The sequence below is a fragment of the Hyperolius riggenbachi genome, chromosome 2 (genome assembly GCF_040937935.1).
Source record: "Hyperolius riggenbachi isolate aHypRig1 chromosome 2, aHypRig1.pri, whole genome shotgun sequence".
In the NCBI taxonomy this organism is placed as follows: Eukaryota; Metazoa; Chordata; class Amphibia; order Anura; family Hyperoliidae; genus Hyperolius; species Hyperolius riggenbachi.
In genome coordinates this window covers 74,817,972-74,837,312 of record NC_090647.1, presented here as the reverse complement: position 1 = coordinate 74,837,312, position 19,341 = coordinate 74,817,972, and the positions used below count along the sequence as shown (strand labels likewise).

The following is a 19,341-nucleotide window of genomic DNA, read 5'->3' as shown; positions in this document are numbered from 1 at the left end:
GCGTTTATGCATGGTGGGTGGGGGGGGGGGGGGCATGCGTTTGGGGGAGAGTCAGGCAGCCGGATCCCTCTTAGGGCTTGTTGGGCTGTGTTTCCCTGTGTGGCCAGGTGCCCCCCCTGTCCCTGGCAGCCTTTACTCACCTCCAGGCTCCAGCAATGCGCCGCAGTAGACCCATCCGCTCCGGCTGGCATCCCCGCTTGTATTGACTCTCCGTTTCGGGTCGCGGCTTGATGACGTCATCAAGCCGGGACCCGGCACTGTCGTCAGAGCGAGCGGGGATGCCGGAAAGAGCGGAGGGGAGCGCCGATCGTCGTGGGAACGTCAGGGAGGTAAGTGAATCCTCTTCTTCCCTCCCCCACAGCCGCAGCTGGCACAGTGATCACTATGAACCGCCGGCGATCATAGTGATCACGTGATCAGAAGCCATACATGATGGCTTCTGATCACTGAGGGCAGATGTCAGCTGTCATATGATAGCTTAATCTCCCCTCTCGGGTGCGCACGATCGCATCGGGAGCAAAAATGGCGGGCTGCGTAGATCCTAAGCCGCATCAGGCTAGAATAGCCACAAGTGCGGCGTGGGATCTCATATTGGCGGTACCTAGAAGGTTAAAGAGTACCTAAAGTGAAAATAAACAGAGCCTGTAATGACATGTCTGCATGATGGAGAAATGGGGGATTGCAGGGTGAAATAAATACCTGTGCTAACGTCATCCATTCAGGCAAGTGATCGCTCCGCCTTCCTGTCAGAATGGGCCCGGGTGACTTTTTTTTTTTTTTTTAAATTGCCGCAAGGGCTTTATGCATGCCCACCTGTGTGACCAGAGCCCGCCCCTCAACTCTGCAGCCACCAATCAGGATGTGGATTACGAGGTGGGGGCAGGCCACCGCCACGCAAGTGGAATATTTTAAACTTTATTTACACAAGCAGTGCTGATACATGAAGAGGAGAGTCCCGGGTAGCGGGGGGGTTGATGTCCAGGACATGGGAAGCCTGTGGAGGATTACTAATACTGTTTACTTTTGTGGGGGGCACTGTGTGTACATAAGCTACAGGCACATGCTAGATTAAACTTGTCTGTGGCCAATGATAACAGTGCTGGGTGCTAATCTAGCACAGAGAGAGCAGTGTAGTTGCTCTTTAAAGCAGCAGGGACAGCCACACTATTCCAACAAAAAAAAAACAACCCACGTATATAATTAGATACATACTTGTTCTACTTACATAACATATGTATTGTACTGTCCAAGTTTTCATTTTAGTGATTTTTATACAGTAAATAAAGAGAACGATTCCAGGCATTTTCCCATCTTTACTGCCTCTGACTGAAGCCAATCCTGATGTCATTTCCCCCTTACTCTTTTTTTTCCTCCTAGTAACTGCACTGTCATATGTAGCTTGCTTTGTAAATAGGCGAGCACAGCATAGATCATATTTCAGCAGCTTCTGTAGAGGAGTGAGGTGTATTTCCCTTCTCAGCCTCCTGTCACACTCAACAGCCCTCAGCCAATCAGTGAGAAGTAGGAATGTGGGAGGGAAGATGGAATGCTTCCGTCTTACGGGCAATTTATAAGAAAGGAGCCAGGCTGACTGAGATGAGATTAATTACACCAAAAACAATTATGATTCTATTGGAATGCTTGATTGCAGGGTCAGGATCTAGACTGCATAATAAACACAGAGCAGTGGGTGGATGGAATTTGATTTTGTGGCTGACAAAAGACTCTGAAGTCTCCTAAAAATGAGTTTTTTACTAACATAATTGCCCCTCCTAAAACGCCGCATCCCTGCGACTGAAAACTCCATAAATCACCCCAAACTCCCTGGGGCACATCGCGGGGCTCCTTCCGCATAGAGGCACAGCTTTGGGCTGCAGCTCTGGCTCTACACGCGTGGATCCTCTCTCCGCCCCTCTCAGTCTTCCTTCACTGAGAGTGACGGGGAGAGGCGGCGATCAGTGCTGAATGATGCGCATGGAGGCAGAGCTACAGCCCAAAGCTCTGCCTCCCCGGGCAGCAAAATCCACAACTAAGAAAGTTGTGGATTTTACCCGGTGTGTTAGGGGTGATTTATAGAGTTTTCAGCCGCTGGGATGTGGCTTTTTAGGAGGGGCAATTATGTTAGAGGTTTTTAACGTAAAAACCTCATTTTTAGGAGACTTCAGAGTCTCTTTAATTGCACTGTCCAGTCAGCAGGCTGGGGGAGGGGCTTTGCCCAGGCGGTATTTGGCTGAATTAGACAGAAGGGCGAAGGCACAGATCAGCTTATAATGGCTTCTGTATTTTTCTGGGCTATCTGAATCACAAGACAGCACTGAATTCTTAGTGGGTCATCTCATAGATGCTGTACTGCGCTGGTATATTTATCTGCCTCCCTGGCTGCTTTCATGAGAGGAAAGGAGTATATAGAACAAACTCTGAAAGTCATTTCAAAAACTGCTTGAGGGTAAACATTGCAATTATACCTCCAAAGTCCGCGTTCCTTGAAAAGGCGCATCCGCCGCTGCCCGTGTCACCCACCCGCCCTTCAGCACGCAGACTTTGCAGTATTATTTTAAGCGGCTTTCTGTGACATGGACCGGCTTATCTGCGTTCCATGATGGTGCCTGAGAGGTTTGATGCGCAGATCGCTGCTTATCTCTGTTTCATATATTCCGCTTGATAGCTTACGCCATTGGCTTGGGGTGTACACTGGTGCCCTGGCACTGAGACGTCTATATCCATCCATTTGCCAGAAGACTAATGCAAAATGCTTTCTAGGAGGGAAGCGTGTGCCGATTACGGAGCCATTTGTTGCTTGTTGATGATGCCTCAAGACCCAAATCTGGCTGTCGCCTCTCTCTTGTGTCTGCTTATCTGCTTACGGCACGCTGTGCATTGTGCTCACAGCTTTTCAATGGTGACGTCACCCTCCAATTCCTGTCCCCTTTGTCACAGATTACCATCCAGCCCTTAGACACTGAGGGGATTCAACACTGCAGACAAAGTAATCTTTTGGATTGGTGGAGTCCACACACAATACAATTTTGATTGTATGTAGAATCGATAGTCTGCTATCTCGTATAGAGAGCAGGTTAGCTGCCACCACTTCGCATTCGCATGTGAAGAAAAACAAAAGTTTGCTTTCTTAAAACAGAAAGTATTTGTGATAATTCAGGTTGGAGTGAGCTTGAGATGTCTCCCAGTGCATCACTGCTGAATATATGCAAATGAACCATTGTACCCTTAGAAGCTAAACACACCTCCAGATCCGCTGGAATGCAATGATGTGTCAGCTGTATGGCTTGTACAGAGCCATAATAATCCAACATGCATACAGACTGTTTCGGATTGGTTGATCCTCATCAGTGCATGGTATTGACCATTGTAGCCCCTTACACACTCCAATGAGTTCTGGTTCACCATGAGCTTGCTGGTTAGTCTGTACCTCTGGGTGTTACAAGTCCTACTCCATAGAGGCAATCCGAAACAGTCTGTATGCATGTTGGATTATTATGGCTCTGTACAAGCCATACAGCTGACACATCCTTGCACTCCAGCGGATCTGGAGGTGTGTTTAGCTTCTAAGGGCAACAATGGTTAATTTGCATATATTCAGCTGTGATGTATAATGGAAGACATCTTGGAGCTCACTTCAACCTGAATGATCGCAAATATTTTCTGTTTTAAGAAAGCAAACTTCTGTTTTCCATAACATCTTAGTAAGGGGGCTTTTAGGACCATTGTAGTCCCTTACACACTCCAATGAGTTCTGGTTCACCATGAGCTTGCTGGTTAGTCTACTTGTGAAGAAGCAATTCTAAGGCTCGGTTCACGTTAGCGTTTTTCTGCGGAGCCGGCCGTAAGGATCCGGCCATCAGGATCAGGAAAAACTGTCCGTTTTTACAGCCAATGTTCTGCAAACTGTCAGTTTTCTATTTGTTGCTATGTAGCTGCAAAACCTTCCGTGTCCGTTCCGCTGAGCAAAACGGTCCAGAAAATTGGGTCCTGCAGCATTTTTTTGTCCGCTCAGCAGAACGGACCGCGGATCTGTACGGCCGGTTCCGTTGGCAAACGCTAATGTGAACCGGGCCTAACTCTCTAGCTAGTCCTGTAGGAAAAAAGGGTTATTTCAACAACTTCACTAGATAAAAAGAAGGAAGACCGAGAGCCCAATATAGTGTAGTATGTATTAGTAGAGAATGGGAGGTATAATGAAACGTAAGTAATATACTCACAAACCAGGGTTGCCTCTGAAGCAACCACTGTTAAGGCAGGTGGGGAGAACAAGCCTGTCCCCACTCAGGAGTAAAACGTCGCTCTCCGTGGATAGAGGAAGTTGTAGGGTAGATCACCCTTCCATCAAGGGTGGACTTCTAAATGCTTAAAGGTGTACAGAGGCGCCGGAAGTATAAAAGTGGCTAAAAAGGTTAAAATGTTCTGGTTGCGGCGGTGGACCAGCTAACCATAAACGGACAGCCAGGCTGTTGATTTTCAAATAAATACACAATTTATTCAATTGCTCCCAAACAATAGTCGCAACGCGTTTCACGGGCAAAACACCCGCTTCTTCAGGCAATAAGAGACAGGAGCAACAACACAGCATGTAGTCTGAGTGATGCTTGGCACCTCTGTCCGTTTATGGTTAGCTGGTCCACCGCCGCAACCAGAACATTTTAACCTTTTTAGCCACTTTTATACTTCCGGCGCCTCTGTACACCTTTAAACTTCACTAGATAGAACAATACATAATAATAAAAATAATTATGGTAACGTTCTCTCCGAAGGGCAGAATGTTCAGAACAAGCGCTTTTTAATAGTTTATTTTATAACAAAATGATGCATAAAAATAACAGAAAAATGACAAAATTATGCATCAAAGGATCAGATTGATATGGTAAAATATTGGGAAAAATAAAGCAGAGATAATAACTGGATATTAGCTGAGCCTGAGCAGTCTATGGAATTACTGTGTCCTTTTGGAATTATCAGTTTAAGAATTTGGGTAGAAAGTCCTTTGTAAATAGCAGGGCTGTGGAGTCGGAGCAGTTTTGGATACCTGAAACCGGAGTCGGTGGTTTCATAAACTGAGTTGTCGGATGATTTTTGTACTGACTCCACAGCCCTGGTTAATAGTCCATAGTAAAAGGAACTTGAGCCAGATCCAATTGGCCAGCAGACGGATCCAGGGTTTGGCGGGTCAGCATTGAAGGACTTTGTACAGCGACACGGAATGTGTTTGCTCTTTATAAATCAATAATAGTAATAGTTTGGCAGCCTTGATAAGGTAAACAGATTTGCTTTTATTTGGAATGTTTTTGGCCTTAAAGGACAACTAAAGTGAAAAGAATATGGCGGTAGCCATATTTTTGTTTTAAACAATACCAGTTGCCTGGCAGCCCTGCTGATCTATTTGGCTGCAGTAGCTTCTGAATCACACCAGAAACAAGTATGCAGCTAATCTTGTCTGCTCTGTCAATAACGTCAGAAACACCTGATCTGCTGCATGCTTGGTCAGGGCCTATGGCTAAAACAATGAGAGGCATCAGATGATCAGCAGGACAGCCAGGCAACTGATAGCCAGTCATACGAACACGATTTTGAATGTATAAAACAAAGGGACTCAGAACTGCTGGATGAGCCGTTTTCAGCTATTAGTCCACACCTCCAGGGAGGTCAAGGGAATCTTAACTGAGAGAGATATGGATGTTTCCTTTTAAACAATACCAGTTGCATGGCAGTCATGCTGATCTCTTTGGCTGCAGTAGTGGCTGAATCACACACCTGAAACAAGCATGCAGCTAATCGAGTCTGACTTCAGTCAGAGCACCTGATCTGCATGCTTGTTGAGGGGCTGTGGCTAAAAGTATTATGCTACGTACACACATGCGACAACGATCGTTCGTTGAGAACGACGAACGAGCTTTTAATTGATGAAAGAACGACCTGAGTAAAGTTAGTTTTTAAATGTGTGTAACGATCTGATCGTTAGAACGAACGTTACATCACGTAAAGCAACTATTGCGCGTGCGCATAAAAATGAGAAGTTTCAGGGAGAAATTGTGAAATGCGCATGTCAAGCCTAGTACGAACGACCGTTTGCAACGATGTACTACTTTTGCAAACGATCGTCGTTGGTTAAAATCCGCCGAGACAGAACTTTCTTTTGTAGCGATTTGGCTCGTTCGTCGTTTGCCTTAATAGTCGGTGGTTCGTTTTTTGTAACGATTGTCGTTAGTAAAGATCGGGGAATGATCGTTACAAACGACTATAGTCGCATGTGTGTACGCACCTTTAGAGAGACGGGCTCAGTAGGAGAGTCAGGCAACTGGCATTATTTTAAAAGGAAAAATCCATATCCTTCTCAGTTTAGGTTCCCTTTAAAGAGACACTGAAGCGGAAAAAAAAGATGATATAATGAATTGGTTGTGTACTATGAATAATTACTAGAAGTTTAGCAGCTAAGAAAATATTCTCATATTTTTATTTTCAGGTATATAGTGTTTTTTCTAACATTGCATCATTCTATAATATGTGCAGATTACACAACACTCAGAATTCAAAATGATTCTTTCAGAGCAGTCTGTGAACTAATGACCTCTGGCAGAGAAAAAGTAAATAGTTCAGAAACAGTTGAGATAATAAAACTCAACAAAAAACAGCCCTCTCCATGACTTTGAAAGTTGCAGAGCTTAATTGCTTTTTTGCATAGAGATAACAACTGGAGTTTCTTAACTCTTCCTGTACTGGAAACAATTAGACTGATGTATCTGATCTTGAAGTTTTATTTCTTAGCTGTACTAAACATACAAATCATAATATCATAATTTTTTTCCGCGTCAGTGTCTCTTTAAAGAATACCTGAAGTGAGAAGGATATGGAGGTGGACATATTTATTTCCTTTTAAACAATGCATATTGCCTGGCTATCTTGCTAATTTTCTACCACTAATACTTTTAGCCACCATATACCCTGAATAAGCATGCAGAGCAGATGTTTGACTGGATTTGCTGTATGCTTGTTTCAGGTGTGTGAATCAGACAAACTTATGCATGAAAGATTATCAGCACACAAGGCAACTGCTTTCAATGGAAATAAATATGACAGCCCCCATGTCCCTCTCACTTCAGTTGTCCTTTAATGATAACATTTGGTGGAGTTGGCAGTTTGTACAAAACCCAATGGTTCCTGACACCCCAACATGTTTTCCGTATAGCCCAGGGGGGCTGCTCACAAGTGTTCTTGGCCTTCAAGGGTCCCTGTTATGTTCAGTGTGGCTGAACTCAGGCTGCTGGAGGTCTGTCCCTGGTAGTCATGACTACTTGCTCTTCTTTGTTCTTCAAGTAGTTCTTGTACATTTCAGGTGCGTGCGGTGCATGCGTGATTGCTTAGGTGTTTGTACCCAGCACCCAGCACCCACCCCCACTACCAGTGCCACCTTTCCATCTATTAGTATTTTCACCTTTCAATTCGTTTATGGACTGTGTGTGTTTACACTTATGTAACAGCAAGACTTGGATAAAGTCTGTTTTGTAGCAGTGCCAGCATCCCATGCTGCAACTCCTATGTACGCTAGAGCACACTACATACACTAACAAGGAGAGGAAGCATGTACAAGCCACCTTTGCCCGGGCAATCTTCCAGCTACATACTGCAGTGCCAACCTGCTGCTTCTACTCCAACTTATAAACTGAGATAAACCGTTGTATCTCTCCTCCTTCTCCTAAGAATGATCCAACAGTCTTATTTTATTTGTAAAGGGATCCTGAGCAGTGGCAGAAAAAGTAAATCTGGACTGACCTGGCGAATCTCTCTTCCCCCCCCCCCCCCCCCCTTTCCATAGCCTGCAACGCCCCCCAGCTTCCTCTTCGTCCGTTCCGTGGTCCCACTGGCAGCTCCGGTAATCCTGTGACTTTGGCTTAAGTTGCGAATGCGCGTCATCCTTCACGTCGCTCGGCCTAAGCGTCCTGCACATGCGTGGTTCAGTCTTTAGAAAACCGCACATGCGCAGGATGCTTACGGCAACTGGCATGCACACGCAATTTCATTTGAAGTTTCCTGATTACCGGAGCCGCCAGCGGACCATGGAAAGGGCGAAGAGGATTTCGGGGGACCTAACAGGCTACAGGGGTTGGAGGAAACCCTAGGAAAGGCCAAATTTCCCTTTTCTAACACTGCGCAGGGTCCCTTTAAAATCGACTTTTTACGTTTTTACTGTTTCATTGTTTCTGCTCAATGACACATTCATTGAATTATGAAGTATTGACCCTTTTTATCTCTTTCCTGCTCTCAGAAGCCATTTTCTGCCAGAAGTGTGTTTTATGGCTCCAATTCTTTATCAGTGAGGGTTATGCTATAATCCAACCCGGACAGAAACTGTCACTTACATACCTGATTTTTAACTCTATTGGGCAGAGATAGGAAAAAATTAACACAGTTTAGTTATTTGTGTGCTTGGCACTGTGCATACACATTATTATTAATATTTAGTATTTATAAAGTGCTGAGTTCTTCTACAGCGATATACAGTGATTGAGATATATATATATATGTGTGTGTGTAGTCTTATTACGATTTGTCCCTCAGAGGGGCTCACAATCTAATCCCTGCCATAGTCATATGTCTGTGTGTATCGTGTAGTGCAGCCTTTCTCAACCTTTTTACCTTGGAGGATCCCTGCAAACAATTTTTTGGTTTCAAGGAACCCCTATATTTATTTTTCAGGAGGCATGGTCTTTAAATAGGTTAGGCTGCTAATTTCACTATCTCCTATTACACTGCCACTCATTATACTGTCTCCTGACCCCCCAATTTAGTGCTTCTTGTTATAGTACCACCTATTATAGTGTGCTCTATTATACTTCCCCCACGATGGGGTAAAATGCCAAGGAACCCCTGCAGAGTCCTCAAGGAACCCTGGGGTTCCAGGGAACCCTGGTTGAGAAAGCCTGGTGTAGTGTATGCATCGTAGTCTAGGGCCAATTTAGGGGAAAGCCAATTAACTTATCTGTATGTTTTTTGGATGTGTCTATCTCATCATGTCACATGTCATCTTGTGTATCCTTGAGGCCAGTTTCACGCTGCATATTGGCGGTGCGGCAGCCTCTCTGCACCACCAGAAATAGGCCCTCAGGGAATATTGTCACCAAGCGGTATTCCCTGTGTGACGCTCACTTCCTGTCAGCCAAGTGATCAATTGAGCAGAAGTGTATTGCAAAAAATATGTTTATGCGCGACGCGTAGAACCTGCGGTTGATGTTTACACTTACATGTGTCGCCATAGACTTGCATGACTTCTGGCCCGACGCAGAGGGTCACAAGTACGCGCGGTAACGTAGTTTTGGAAGCACGTCAGATTGAGGACTTCCAGTGCATCATGATGCAGATAATGTGAATTCCCCCATAGGTTTTCATCGGAGTGCCATAGCAGTGCATCAATTTGACCACCTCCCCAGTGTGAAAGGGCCCTTAAGGGCAAAACTTTCAAAAAATAAATTACATGTTCTTCCTTCTCGGCACCAATCCAGTGACACTGTGACACTTTGCCCTTTATAGCAGAAAGAGAAAAGTCCAAAAGCCCTTAGCTAAGTGACATTTGGCTATAGACCTCTGAGGAAGTGGACGTTTCCGTGTCAGGCCGCTGCTTGTACCCCCACTATTGTCTCTATCCGTCTGTTCATGTGCCAGCAGAGCCGGACAAGGTCCTCCAGCACCCAAGGCTGAGACAACAAAGTGCGCCCCTCCATCCCTCCCACCCCAGCCGTCACACCCTGATTGCTACTAGACTAAAAGGTGCCCCAGGGCCCCCAACATCTAAATCTTTAGTTATCTGACTTGCAGTCCATACCATGTATCCCCTTTTCTTATTTCTCTCTGCTTCAATCACAATAGGGGAATGATAGCTGAGTGAGTTGTGTGCCCCCTCCTACACTGCGCCCTGAGGCTGGGGCCTCTCTCGCCTCTGCCTCGGCCCGGCCCTGTGTGCCAGTAACCTTTTAAAATAAAGCTTGAAGATTGCAGAATGCCTGGCTTTCCTCCCTGCTTTTGGACTTTGTATCTCACCTTGAGCACAAGTAGCCAAGCCAAAGGTGGACACCCTGATGGATGCACGTTGTCTAGTGCCAGCCTCTTTTGTCTACTTGCCAAGAGAGAGGAAAGTGACGGTGTCCCTTTAAATTGGCCCTCAATGATCCGCCTCCTCCTTCCCTGAAGCTCATTTGCTTCAGTGCTTTCTAATACTGATTCTGATATCCTTAAAGAGCCTCCCTCTGGCCTCATTGATATGCAGTGTTTGCTGCTGAGGTCTGGCCTCATGCTGCTGCCGCCGTATTTGTACTTGTGCTCTCAGTGCAGCTGGAGGTTTCATCCACTCTTATGCATATTTACATTAGACTTCCAGATTTAATCCTCTTTTATTACTCATAAAATCCACTGGTGTGAGCAGCCCTCCTGCTCTCCATTCTCTGTCCTTTCCAAATGCGTCATTGTATTTTATTTTTACTTTTCAGTGTTACCAAAAAAAAAAAAGCTTCATCATTTAAAGAGGGACTTTAAAGTGTAACTGTCGGGCATGAAATCAAAAATCAATTCTTTATTTTTATCTGGTAAACAAGTAATACGGATGCTAACCAGGCAATCCAAAAGTTAAAATCACTATTGCTTCTCTTGTAGATAAATGATCTTTCCCCAGTTTACATGACTCTTATTTGGTACACACAAAATTTGGTACACAAAAAGGAAGTTGCAGGGCATGCTGGGCTGTTCTTTTTTGCTTTTCTACTTTCACTCAGACTTAACTAATGCAGCCTGATTGGCTGAAGCCTCTTTCCCTCCTGTTTTCCCTCCCACACCTCTGTTCCTCTCTGATTGGCTAATATTTCTCACGCTGGGACAATGCACTTTCTATAGTGAAGGGCAGGCAAATCAGGCAGAGAGGGGACTAATGGAGGAAATGACATAGGTTGGTTTCAAAATAGCCACACTTAGAATGGGAAATGCTAAGAAGGATTTTCTCTTTTTTTTTTTTTTTTTTTTTTTTTTTTACTGTAGATACATTGCAAAGTGAGGAGTTAAAAAATAGAAGAGAGATCAAGAAAGGGTTGATATTCGCCATGTACTTCATTCATGCTGTTTGATCCACCCCAATCCTGCTGGTCAGCATCTTTACTACTGACAGACAAGGAAAAAAAACATACAGCACCAACTGCCATTATCTATAACCACACCCACTAACACACACATAAACATACAAACAGTGGGTTGCAAAAGTATTCAGCCCACTTGAAGTTTTCCACATTTTGTCACATTACTGCCTCAAACATGAATCAATTTTATTGGAATTTCACGTGAAAGACCAATACAAAGTGGTGTACATGTGAGAAGTGGAACTAAAAACATACATCATTCCAAACAGTTTTTTACAAATATCCACAAAGTGGGGTGTGCGTAATTATTCAGCCCCCTGAGTCAATACTTTGTAGAACCACCTTTTGCTACAATTACAGCTGCCAGTCTTTTAGGGTATGTCTCTACCAGCTTTGCACATCTAGAGACTGAAATCCTTGCCCATTCTTCTTTGCAAAACAGCTCCACCTCAGTCAGATTAGATGGACAGCGTTTGTGAACAGCAGTTTTCAGATCTTGCCACAGATTCTCGATTGGATTTAGATCTGGACTTTGACTGGGTCATTCTAACACATAGATATGTTTTGTTTTAAACCATTCCATTGTTGCCCTGGCTTTATGTTTAGGGTCATTGTCCTGCTGGAAGGTGAACCTCCGTCCCAGTCTCAAGTCTTTTGCAGTCTCCAAGTGGTTTTCTTCCAAGATTGCCCTGTATTTGGCTCCATCCATCTTCCCATCAACTCTGACCAGCTTCCCTGTCCCTGCTAAAGAGATGCACCCCCAGAGCCTGATGCCGCCACCACTATGTTTGACAGTGGGGATGGTGTGTTCAGAGTGATGTGCAGTGTTAGTTTTCCGCCACACATAGCGTTTTGCATTTTGGCCAAAAAGTTCCATTTTAGTCTCATCTGACCAGAGCACCATCTTCCACATGGTTGCTGTGTCCCCCACATGGCTTGTGGCAAACTGCAAACGGGACTTCTTATGCTTTCTGTTAACAATGCCTTTCTTCTTGCCACTCTTCCATTAAGGCCAACTTTGTACAGTGCATGACTAATAGTTGTCCTATGGACAGATTCCCCCACCTGAGCTGTAGATCTCTGCAGCTCGTCCAGAGTCACCATGGGCCTCTTGACTGCATTGCTGTTCAGCGCTCTCCTTGTTTGGCCTGTGAGTTTAGGTGGATGGCCTTGTCTTGGTAGGTTTACAGTTGTGCCATACTCCTTCCATTTCTGAATGATCGCTTGAACAGTGCTCTGTGGGATGTTCAAGGCTTTGGAAATCTTTTTGTAGCCTAAGCCTGCTTTAAAATTCTCAATAACTTGATCCCTGACCTGTCTTGTGTGTTCTTTGGACTTCACGGTGTTGTTGCTCCCAATATTCTCTTAGACAACCTCTGAGTGGTTGTGCAGCTGTATTTGCACTGACATTAGATTACACACAGGCGCACTCTATTTAGTCATTAGCACTCATCAGGCAACTGACTGCACTCAGATCAAAGGGGGCCGAATAATTATGCACGCCCCACTGCAGTTATTTATTTGTAAAAAATGTTTGGAATCATGTATGATTTTCGTTCCACTTCTTACGTGTACACCACTTTGTGTTGGTCTTTCATGTGGAATTCCAATAAAATTGAATCATGTTTGTGGCAGTAATGTGACAAAATGTGGAAAACTTCAAGGGGGCCGAATACTTTTGCAATCCACTGTATATATATTTCACCACAATATCAGCCTTACTGATATCCCTGCTGATCTATTTCAGAAAAGGTAAAGATTTCTTGTGGGAAAGGGGGGTGTCGGCTACTGATTGGAATGAAGTGTAATCCTAGGTTAACTTGCTCTCTAAAAATAAATATGAATTTTTAATGAAAAATAATGGCAATCTATTCTAAGCTATAAAACATTTTTTTTGATGATCTGAACTGTGCCGTGGGGTACCATTCAGACAGGCTATATGTAAACACAGGAGATTAACCCTTTCTGTGCTCCCAGCAAACCAGGAAGTTGCTACACTGCAGCATCTCTAAAGGAGCTCTATAAATTGTAACAAGGAATGTTTTTTTTCTGTAAAGGCTATGTGGTTGTTTATCTTTTATGCAGAGTGGAAGTCCTAGGTTTAGGTCTACTTTAACACTTCCTTCCTTGGTCTTGGCTGCCCCCCATACAGCATCTTGGACTACGGCACGCTATATAGTGCATTTACTAGTCTACATAGTACAGTGCAATGCTGGAGCATCCAATAGGAATGAATGAGCACATCAGGATGCCACTGACATGCAGATTTGTTGAAGTGCAATCCGCCATACTGGTGGAAACCGAATGCCGAAGCCATGTTGGCCGTGGTTTGAGGACATCGCCAAATTTTGTGTACACAAGGTAGAATGTTTGATGGCACTATTTGAATACACTTCAAGGGCCCATGCTTGGACATGAGCACAGTATAGTATTTCTGCTTGCCTTGCCTCTAACAATAGGTTTTGGATTAGTCCATCTCCTTATGGAGGAATCTCTGGGTTTTCAAAAGCATTTTCCAAAGGCGATTGCTAAGTCTAACTGACAAAATAGTGCACAAGTGAGTAGGGAGGTTGGCTGCCGTTCAGGAAATGCTTTTGAAAGCAAAGAAAACCCTGAGAATCCCCCATGAGTAGATGGACTAGTCCAAAACCTGTCAAATCTGTCAGATTTTAACTGCTTTCATTTTTGCTGCAGTGGTCCTTTAATGTTGTAGGACGGAAGTGCAGTAACTGATGCTGTTATTGTGACCGCCCGCCCTGCCAAGTACCTCATAAAGCAGAGCGGCGTTCTCTGCAGAGTGGCGGGGAAACAAATGGCACATTGAAGAGCTTGTTGGTATTTTGTCAGGAGGAGTATGAGATGTGTGCGCTGCAATGACATTGTGTAACATGGATGATCAATGCTGTTCTCCCAGGTTCACTAATGGGAAGAACACTCTTCAATCACAGCTGCCTCTCCTGCCAGGAGGATGCCTATTTGTTACTGCAAAGTTCACTTAGGGGGTGAGACGCTAGTTACATGAAACTGAGAATAGTTATCTCACTTGATTCCCCACTTCCTTCCGGGAACATTTTGTCTGCCAGCTTCGCACAGTTTATATCAGGTATGGGCAAACTTGGACCTCCAGCTGTTGAGGAATTACAAGTCCCACAATGCATTGCAGGAGTCTGACAGCCACAGTCATGACTAATAAAGGCAAATGCATTGTGGGATTTGTAGTTCCTTAACAGCTGGAGGGCCAAGTTTGCCCATGCCTGGTTTATATCCTCACTCCTTGGGCAGTATCCTCACAAGGCAACTTAGGCAGATGCCTGGGGCCGATGGGTGTCAAGGGGCCCAGATGTCATCTTCTTTGACCGTTCTGCCACCTCAGCTTACCAGAATGACAATTGTGGGGAGCTGAAGCTACTAAAAAGCCTTGGATACACCTATTTTACAGAATGAGGGAACAGGTCTGCGCAGAGCTCTAATTTTTTTTTACTGCTTTTTTCATTAGTGTTGATTTAGTGTTACTTGCAAGAAAAAGAAGAACCTGCAACCAAAATGACCTCCCCACCAGTTACTGTGACAAACTGCAGCACAAATGATCGCCCCACAGTGAGAGAGCGATACACAGATTGTTGGGACACAACCAGCCAGTCCTAAAACCAGCCATAATCAGGCTGATCATGGCCCGATATGCCTAGCCAATCGATTCGTATCTGATTGGAATTCGATCGGGAAGTTATTGTGTTACTACACACCACAAGCTCAGGTTTGACAGATTTCAGCAGAAAGCTATCAAGCATCGATCGACCTGCAAGTGGTGTGCTGCTTGATGAAATACAAAATGCACGACATGAGTGTTGCCTGTCAACCTTTTATCTTCATTTGTCTGAATAAACTTCCCTCTAAACATTCCTAGTAGTTTGGGTCACCCTGAGCTGCTTGGTTACTCTGTTGTTCTGGTCCAAGCCCTATCTCATACAGCCTTATCAATCCCTGCCATGTACTGATGAGGACCAAAAGTCCGAAACAGGCTGTCTACATGTGGGTTAGATATGGCTGTGTAAAATGTAAAGCTTTAGGCTTGCTATAGCTCTGAAACCCCCAAAAGCAAACACTCCACCGGTGCAGGATCAGGTGAGCCAAGCCATAGAGAACATCAAGTGAAGGAGGATCCGCAAGCACAGTGAAGTGATACAATCTGGTATTCTTTATGGAAAAAAGCCACATAAAATGACACAAAAAAGGCCACAAAATGACTGACGCGTATCAGGCTCAAAGTTCGCCCTAAATCATAGTCCTATAGGCTTGCTATACACCAACCAACGGTTCTGGATGCTTGCTTGGCTTACCAAGGGTGAAAAGGGATAATACTGCATATTCAGTAGTAGTGCATTGTGGGTAACCACAAATGTTCACTTATAGCTGAATTATTGCAGATTTCCTTCTGTTTTAAGAAGGCAAATACCCCAAACTCTGAATAAACTTGAGAGCATTTCTGCAGAGCTGACTGTCTGCTTTTGGCGACGGTCACCTGCTTTTTGAGCACTGTGTGGCTGCAGGTTGTCCAGGAATGGGCTGACCAGATGATTACTGCAAGCGCTGAGGATCATTTTATAGAGCTAAATGAATCTACCAGAAATCGGTCGGAGAAATCGATGCCTTAGGCCAGCTTATTCCTGAAAAGGAAGAAGCTGATAAATAGATCTGTAGATCATGTGACCGCTGTTTTCAACATAGAAAAAAAAAACTAGTGAAAGCGGACCTGAACTCAGAACTTTCTCTGTGCTCTAAGATAAGCAACAGCATAATGACCTTAAAAAGGACACCCGAGGCAAAAATAAACTATTATATACATCAATCTTCCTTCTCCTAAAAATGACTTTTTAAGATATTCCACAGTTTTATTTTATGTTTAAATCTACTTTTTATGCTTTATTGTTTTTGCTCAATGACCCCCTCATTGAAGTATGCCAGAGCTAAAATCTATGAATTATACACCCTTTTTATCTCTTTCCTTCTCTCAGAAGCCATTTTCTGCTAGGAAAGTGTATTATAGTTGGAATTTCTTATCAGTGAGGGTCACACTGTAGTCACTTCCTGTCTGAGTCAGGACTGAGTCAGCCACTTACATACCTGATATTTAACTCTTTCAGACAGCGAAAGAAAAAAAGGAACACAGCGTAGTTATTTGTGTGCTAGGCACTGTACATACCCATGTCTATCTCATCATGTCACATGTCACCTCGGGTATCTTTTAAAGAAAAACATTTATTTAATGCAGCTGATACAAATCCTGCAATAAATCTGCAGTATGTCTACTTCCTGCTTTCATGGAAGCAGACATAGGGTTAACACCCTGGGCCATATGCAATTTTTTTTCACCTGAGTTTTCTCCTAGGAGATCATTTTTCATCTTCTATTTAAAATAACTTTCTAGCACTTTTCAACTTTAAAAAAAAAAAAGTACCAAAAAGTAGGTGAAAAAGTACTAGCAAAGTAATTGTGAGTATCTTCTTGCGTTGTGGTGGCATAAAAGGCATATTACTGACAAGTTTAAACATGGGAAAAAACTTATTGGGAGAAAAAGTGAATTGCATATGGGCCCGAGTGTTTACAAATGAGCTCTCTGCCATGGCACGCAGCTGAGGGATCAAATTACAGTTGTGATTAGTCACAGATGAGGGGCAATTAGACAGATTGAACTTTTTAAATACATACAGGGTGCATTTCTCTGATTCCCTTTTGTCCTCTGCAAGTTCAGGTCCACTTTAAAAGACTTCATTTTATAAGAAGACCTGATTCTAGTGCAGGGCTGGGCAAGCTGTGGACCGATGGCCGCATACCCTAAATCCAACCCCCCTCCAGAGTTGCGAGCAGGAGTTTTGAAACTCACCTTGATCGCCGATTTCCGCATCACGTCGCCATGGCAATGGGGCGTCACATGACGTGACGTTGGGACGTGCCAGCATATCACACGCTGGCAGCCAGCGTATAATTCCCTGGCATATCCCAACGTCACGTCATGTGATGCTCTGTTTCCATGGAGATGCGACAGTCGGTGATCAAATTGTATTTCAAATCCCCCGCCACCCGCTCGCCATTCTGAGAGGAAGGAGAGGAAGATCCAGCGGACCGACCCATAGGCTGTAGTTTATCCAGTGCTTGCGACTGTTATTTTAGCCTGTATAACACATTGGCCTCAATTCAACAGAGGAGAGTTAGTCAGTGATAAAAGGTCTGTATTTTACCTCTTGCGGTGTTTTAAGTGTTCAGTAGCAGGCAATAATGGAGCGATAAGGGGGGGGGAGGATAGCCAATTAACTTATCTGTATGTTTTTTCGGGGGGATGTGAGAGGAAACCGGAGTGCCCAGAGGAAACCCACACAAACACGCAGGGGAGAACATACAAACTCCTTGCAGATGTTGACCTGGCTGGGATTCGAACTGGGGACCCAGCAATGCAATGCAAGGCAAGGCGAGAGCGCTAACCACTACATCACCATTCCCTCCGTTAGACCTGTTTATTTGATCACTAGCTGGACGCCCGGCGTTGCCCGGGTATGTATTTGGCTGGTGTTGGCTCTTCCTAACCCTAACACATAATTACTTAATGACCAAGTATGTGAGCTTTGCAGTCTTTGGCATCAATAATTTGCAATAAAATAAAATTAATCTGATTGGATGTGGCTCCACCACTTTTCTAAATTTGAACCCCAATCACCCAATGGCCAACTGTACCAGGTACAGGTTATTCACAGTGCAAGAATGGCAGCAATTAAATATTCCCCTTAAAAATCAATAGGTGGATTTTGATTGGCTTTTATAGGCTCCACCCACTTTTCTGAATATTAATCCCAGTCACCCAGCGACCAACTGTGCAAAGTTTGAGAACCCTACCATTTACAGTGTACGAATGGCTGCAGTTTACATTTGCGCAATGAAATTTGTATTTTTCTCCACCCACTTATTTCCTAACATTGTTCAGGTATGTATTTAGCTGATGTTGGCTCCGCCTACTATTTCTAACCCTAACACACAATTACTCAATTACCAAGTTTGTGAGCTTTGCGGTCTTTGGCATCAATAATTTCCATTGAGATTAAACAAATCTGATTGGCTGTTTGTGGCTCCACCCCTTTGTTTGAATTTGAACCCCAGTCACCCAATGACTGACTAGCAGGTTTAAGGCTTGTGCCATTAACAGTGCAAGAATGGTAGCAATTACATATTCCCCTTGAAAATCAATCGGTGAAATTTTGATTGGCTTTTGTAGGCTCCACCCACTTCTCTGAATATTAATCCCAGTCACCCAGTGACCAATTGTGCAAAGTTTGAGAACCCTACCATTAAAAGTGTAAGAATTGCTGCAGTTTACATTTTCTCAGTGAAATTTGTATTTGTCTCCGCCTACTGATGACCCGGCATTGCCCGATTATGTATTTTCCAGGTGCTGGCTGCGCCCATTTATCCTAACCCTAACACACAATTAATTAATTACTCAATGACCAAGTTTGTGAGCTTTGCGGTCTTTGGCATCAATAACCTGCATTAAAATGAAACAAATCATATTGGCTGTGTGTGGCTCCACCCTGTTTTATGAATGTAAACCCCAGTCACGCAATGATCAAGTGTACCAGGTTTGAGGCTTGTGCCATTAACAGTGCAAGAATGGCAGCAATGAAATATTCCCCTGAAAAATCAATAGGTAGTTTTTGATTGCCTTTTGTAGGCTCCACTCACTTTTCTGAATATTAACCCCAGTCACCCAGCGACCAACTGTGCAAAGTTTGAGAACCCTGCCATTAACAGTGTAAGAATGGCTGCTGTTTACATTTTCCAGTGAAATTTGTATTTGTCTCCACCCCCGTTTTGGTTTTGCAAATAAAAAGTATCCTATACTTTATTCGAGGTAATGTACTATGTGTGTGTGCCAAATTTCATTCAAATCTGTTCAGCCATTTTTGCGTGATCGAGTAACAAACATCCGAACTTTACCATTTGTTATATTAGTAGGATTCTGGTGAATGCAGTCCCATTCTGAGGAAGATTGGCTGTTAATGTGGCTGCTCATGAGTTGGGTACATTAATGCGCATCCATTCTTCTCACATACTCGTGGAAAGTACTTATGGACAATGACAGGCTCCGAAGAAGCGGCCTTGATCCGGGATTCGTGCACAGGGCGCTAATTTTCTCTGCATGACGTTCAGAATGGTCTTGGATGCAATGTTT

General features: G+C 44.0%; 1 protein-coding gene across 1 annotated transcript in view; it reads left to right on the top strand.

Annotated features, from left to right (window-relative positions):
• DDX10 (DEAD-box helicase 10) overlaps positions 1-19,341 on the top strand; it is a 339,094-nt gene that overhangs the window by 98,072 nt on the left and 221,681 nt on the right. The gene's annotated exons all lie outside the window — the stretch shown is intronic.